Here is a 6,495-nt window from a genome sequence, read left to right on the forward strand (position 1 = left end):
TTCGGTTCTGCACGATCTCTGTACAATTCCATCTTAGTGCCACCTCAAGTATCCAGAGGTGCTCAGTACAAACAAGAGTGTATACGGAAACATTATGTAGATTCCCCTGTGGTCCACCTGAGCGTCCATGGTTCAGATCAAGAGCAGAGAGGGAAAAAGCAATACATCAAGTGTAATACGACCTGTCATTATTTATTTTTCCTTCCCTCTCTTTTTGCTGGAAAATCAAGGGGCCTTTCTCTCTCCGTTATCTTTCTCTTTTTCTCACCCCCTCTTTCGTGTCATCCCATCCACTCCTGACTCTCTCTTGATATCAGAAAATAACTGAATACATTTGTGTAAGCTGATGTTTCCTTCTACGGCTCCTCTCTCTCACCCTGATGAATTCCCTATCCCCAGAGTAACTTTGAGGGTCCCCTATCCCAGCTGTACAGAAAAAGTCACAGATGCCTGGCATGCCCGACCAGAGTAGCTGGCTACTCACCCGAGGCAAGGGCCCCACACACACACACACACACACACACTGCAGACCAAATCAGTTCATCCTCCCCTGGACTCTCGCAAAATGAACAACTTAATGCCTTTCTGATTCTCCCCATTTTGAGTTGACCCTAAAGCTTGTTCTTTTTTAAAAGCATTTTAAGGATGACTTGAAGCAAAAGAGTGCTTTGCACTTATATTATCCTGAAGGAAAGAATAAACACAAACCACGTAGAACAAGTTTTGCAGGGTCCTTAATGTAATGAGCTCAGGCAGAGGGTCATATAGGTTGCAGGCTGGGTCATGATTATTCTTAAGGCCGGGGTCTGATATGGTTACGGGGATTTCCACGGAGAGGCCCCTTGAGTACATGTGAAGTTCATAGTAGCACATCAAATTTGGTGTCAAATGAAAGGTAAGAGTCTACATTTTTTTTAAATTAAGGCACATCAAAAACTTAAACAATTTTCCAAATTGGTCGTTTGGGGGTGTAGCTCATTAAATAATAGCCAGTGTGTAGAATAACACCAAAACATGCAAAGGAGGATATTACATTTGTCTACCTTTGTGAACCTATTCAGGATACATCACCATGAAGATAATGACATTCAAATAAAATAAAAATKTATTTGTCACATGCGCCGAATACAACAGGTGTTGTGAAACGTTTACTTGCAAGCCCTTAACCAACAATGCAGTTCCATACAACAATAAGCTCCTGACTGGCGGGCGGCTCTGGCAGCTCCTGACTGGCGGGCGGGTCTGGCAGCTCCTGACTGGCGGGGCGGTTCTTGGCAGCTCCTGACTGGCGGGCGGGTCTGGCAGCTCTTGACTGGCGGGCGGCTCTGGTAGCTCCTGACTGACAGGCGGCTCTGGCAGCTCCTGACTGACGGACGGCTCTAGCGGCTCCTGACTGACGGACGGCTCTGAAGGCTCAATACAGACGGGCGGCTTTGAGGCTCAGGACAGACGGGCGGCTTTGAAGGCTCAGGACAGACGGGCAGCTCAGATGGCGCTGGGCAGACGGGCAGCGCAGGCGGCAGCTCAGACGGCGCTGGGCAGACGGGCAGCTCAGACGGCGCTGGGCAGACGGGCAGCTCAGATGGCGCTGGGCAGACGGGCAGCTCAGACGGCGCTGGGCAGACGGGCAGCTCAGACGCGGCGCTGGGCAGACGGGCAGCACAGGCGGCGCTGGGCAGATGGGCAGCGCAGGCGGCAGCTCAGACGGCGCTGGGCGACGGGCAGCGCAGGCGGCGCTGGGCAGACAGCAGATTTTGGCCTGCTGAGGCGCACAGTAAGCCTGGTGCGTGGTGCCGGAACTGGTTGTACCAGGCTAAGGACACGCACTTAAAGGCTAGTGCGGGGAGCAGCAACAGGACGTACAGATCTGGAGACGCACAGGAGGCTTGGTGTGTGGTGCCGGAACTGGTGGTACCGGGCTGGAGATACGCACCACAGGGCGAGTGCGTGGAGGAGGAACAGGGCTCTGGAGACGCACTGGAAGCCTGGTGCATGGTGTTGGCACTGGTGGTAATGGGCTGGGGCGAGGAGGTGGCACCGGATAGACCGGACCGTGAAGGCGTACTGGATTTCTTGAGCACCGAGCCTGCCCAACCTTACCTGGTTGAATGCTCCCCGTAGCCAGGCCAGTGTGGCGAGGTGGAATAGCCCGCACTGGGCTGTGCTGGCGAACCGGGGACACCATGCGTAAGGCTGGTGCCATGTACGCCGGCCCGAGGAGACGCACTGGAGACCAGATGCGTTGAGCCGGCTTCATGGCACCTGGCTCGATGCCCACTCTAGCCCGGCCGATATGAGGAGCTGGGATGTACCGCACCGGGCTATGTACACGTACAGGAGACACCGTGCGCTCTTCCGCATAACACGGTGTGTGCCCGTACTCCCGCTCTCCACGGTAAGGACGAGGAGTTGGCGCAGGTTTCCTACCTGACTTTGCCACACTCCCCGAGAGCCCCCCCCCCCAATACATTTCTGGGACTGCCTCTCTGGCTTCCAGCCGCGCTTCCGTGCTGCCTCCTCATACCACCGCCTCTCGGCTTTAGCTGCCTCCAGCTCTTCACGAGGGCGGCGATATTCTCCAGGTTGTGCCCAGGGTCCTCCGCCATCCAGAATTTCCTCCCAATTCCAATAGTCCTGCGATCGCTGCTGCTGCCTTGTATCACGCTGCTTGGTCCAGGTGTGGTGGGTGATTCTGTCACGATCATCGTAACGTGGAAGAGAGGAGGACCAAGGCGCAGCGTGATAACAATACATCTTCTTTTATTGAAGACGAAACGAAACGAACACTATACAAACTAAACAAAACAACAAACCGACGACCGTGAAGCTATACAAACAATAAGTGCAGACACAAGCAACTTACAGAGACAATCACCCAYGAACTACCTAATGAATATGGCTGCCTAAATATGGTTCACAATCAGAGACAACGATAGACAACTGTCTCTAATTGAGAACCAATCTAGGCAACCATAGACATACATACACCTAGACTGAACACTGCCCCATAAACATACAAAAAAAACTAGACAATACAAAACACATACATCCCCCATGTCACACCCTGAACTAACTAAAATAAAAAAGAAAACAAAGATAACTAAGGCCAGGGTGTGACAGGTAGGTTAACTTAGTGTTCATGGACAAAGGGACTATGGTGGTCTGCTTGAAACATGTTGGTATTACAGACTCAGACAGGGAGAGGTTGAAAATGTCAGTGAAGACACTTGCCAGCTGGTCAGCACATGCTCAGAGTACACGTCCTGGTAATCCATCTCGCCCAGCGGCCTTGTGAATGTTGACCTGTTCAAAGGTCTTACTCACATCGGCTGTGGAGAGCGTGATCACACAGCCATCCGGAACAGTTGATGTTCTCATGCATGTTTCAGTGTTACTTGCCTCGAAGCGAGCATAGAAGTTATTTAGCTCATCTGGTAGGCTCGTGTCACTGGGCAGCTCCGGCTGTGTTTCCCTTTGTAGTCGGTAATAGTTTGCAAGCCCTGCCACATCTGACGAGCGTCAGAGCCGGTGTTGTATGATGTATGACTGATGGGCCCCTCCGTCCAGAGGCGCCCATCAGTCCAGTGGGGTTAATTTGGAGGGTCGCCGTTAAGAGGAGGCCACGAAAGCGGGAATTGACTATGGTGGGGTGGGATCCACGTCCCGCACCCGAGCCGCCGCCGTGAGAAGGCCCACCCGGACCCTCCCCTTCTGTGTCAGGTTTTGCGGCCGGAGTCCGCACCTTTGGGGGGGGTACTGTCACACCCTGGCCTTAGTTATCTTTGTTTTCTGTATTATTTTAGTTAGGTCAGGGTGTGACATGGGGGATGTATGTGTTTTGTATTGTCTAGGGTTTTTTGTATGTTTATGGGGCAGTGTTCAGTCTAGGTGTATGTATGTCTATGGTTGCCTAGATTGGTTCTCAATTAGAGACAGCTGTCTATCGTTGTCTCTGATTGGGAACCATATTTAGGCAGCCATATTCATTAGGTAGTTTGTGGGTGATTGTCTATGTGTAAGTTGCTTGTGTCTGCACTTATTGTTTGTATAGCTTCACGGTCGTCGGTTTGTTGTTTTGTTTAGTTTGTATAGTGTTCGTTTCGTCTTCGTCTTCAATAAAAGAAGATGTATTGTTATCACGCTGCGCCTTGGTCCTCCACTCTTCCACGTTACGACGATCGTGACACTACCTAAATGACTACCGACCCGTAGCACTCACGTCTGTAGCCATGAAATTATTTTCCAGCGATAGAACATTAACTAGCAGGACGGAAGGCAAGGGCAGATTAGCCACTCGTCGCCTGATCCTCACAAGGCACCCGGATCTTTTTCCACAAAATCTCTGTTTCCTTCTCCAGCGAATCATCATCTGGGCCTGGTCGGGTGTCTGTAGTAGTATATCCCTCCCGTCCGACTCGTTGAAGAAGAAATCTTAGTCCAGTTTGAGGTGAGCAATGTCAGTYCTGATGTCCAGAAGCTCTTTTCGGTCATAAGAGACGGTAGCAGCAACATTATGTACAAAACAAGTTACGAACAAAATTATTTTATTTTTTTGCATGTTTGGTTGAGCGCCGATAAGATGGCAGCCCTCCCCTCCGGCGCCATCATAAACTAATATCACATACATTATCAAGCATTTCACACATATTATCCAGATACTGACTGTCAGCACTTGGTGGTCTATAGCAGTTTCCCACAAGAATGAGCGTAAGGTGATGCAGGTGAACCTGTAGCCATATTACTTCAACAGCATTTGACATGACATCCTCTCTAAGATTTATAGGAATATGACTCTGAACATACATGCTTACACTTCCACCACTGGCAGTCTCTTCTGAARATGTTGAAACCATGTATTGCTACCACTATATCAGCAAAGCTATTATCTAAGTGAGTTTTAGAGATAGTCAGTATATGAACGTTATCTGTTACTAGCAAGATATCGATTTCATGAACAAATTTCATGAACCATATATTCATTTGGGCTATTTTTAGCCCATCACCCTGGTCCATAATGAGCACCTTCACAGTGTGTGCACTGCACTGACAAAACACCACCTCGCTCTCAATGGAGAAAAGTGTTTATTCTCCGTCCCGCCATTGACTTTGTTGGATTTCGCCTCTCAGTCAAGGTAATTTCCCTACTCCACTCCAACACTGAACCGATCCATCAGATCCTAAATCCAACCTCTGCTGCCCAGGTAGAGTTCTTYAACCAGACGCTCAAGAATGGCAACAGGGCTCACCTCACACAAGGGTGCACGTTTGCCACCAGGCTGCTCCAAACACTGTTGCACTACCGTGCCGAGCAGCACTCCGCCACAGGGGTCTCCACAGCATCCCTCATGCTGGGCCGTGAGCTGCAGCTGCCCCTGGAAAGACTCCGCCCTTATTGCCCTGCTCTGGCTCGACCACCCGTTCACAATGCTTGGGCCACAGTCGTGTCCAACCAGCAGTGGATGAAAGACCATTTTGACAAAACACGGTGGGTTAGGCCACCAGTAATAGCCGCCTCTGACTGGGTCCGGATCAGATGGCCCAATCTAATCAACAAGCTCCAGTCCTTCTGGTCAAACCCTGTTTAGGTGAGACGGCAGCTTGTACCAGTCACATTCCATCTCTCAGACGGTTCACGCTGACATGCTAGCAGTCTTCACAAAGTGCAAACATCTCCCGGCCCAGGGGTTAACAAGTCCAACCCTGCAGCCCTACCAGCTGCCTGGCTGGACGCCTTAGCGGCTCTGCCACCTCTGCCTCAGCCTGCTGTACAGTAGAAAATGTATGTTATTGTTACAGTATCTGACCCTGGGGTTATGTTATACCCTACCCTCCAGGATCTGTATTGTTCAGTTGACGTTAGGATTAAAAGAGTACAGTTTAGCTCTGCCACCTGTGGTCGCATCTATCCTTCAAACTTAAAATGACAATTTTCACAGTTACGGGAAGGCGCATCAGTACACCACCCTGAATCCCAGAATATAATTGTGTGAGGAAGTAAATTTACACAAGTGGCTATTTGCTAATTAACTTGTACAAGGTTGGCCAATTGGGATTTAAATCCAGGACTCATACGCATCACAAAACTGTGTTAGCCCACAGAACTAAAGCCTAGGGATTAGGTCAGGAAGCTAATGCAAGTCTTCAGGTCTCAGGTGAGGTTACTCATCAGGCGAGCTTGGTTCACCGTACCACCTCTGTTACACAGACACGATAATGCAATATGTGCAGACAGAAATAGTACCTCTGTATCACACACTGATGATGACAGTATTTATTTCTACATCAGGTGATATTTCCTCCCCCTGTCAAATCTAGGACAAGGTTGTGGGAGTCCACTCCATATTGGATGACTGGATGAGGTAAGACAGAACGCAAACATTTAGTCACATCATCAAGTCAAAGGTACTGTAGACAACTCAAGCTCAGTCTGCATGTCTGAATGTGTGTCTCTGTCTGTGTGTGTGTGTTTCCTTTCATAAAGTTGGTGAAGGGTGA

This window comes from Salvelinus sp. IW2-2015, linkage group LG8 (assembly GCF_002910315.2).
Source record: "Salvelinus sp. IW2-2015 linkage group LG8, ASM291031v2, whole genome shotgun sequence".
Lineage (NCBI taxonomy): Eukaryota > Metazoa > Chordata > Actinopteri > Salmoniformes > Salmonidae > Salvelinus > Salvelinus sp. IW2-2015.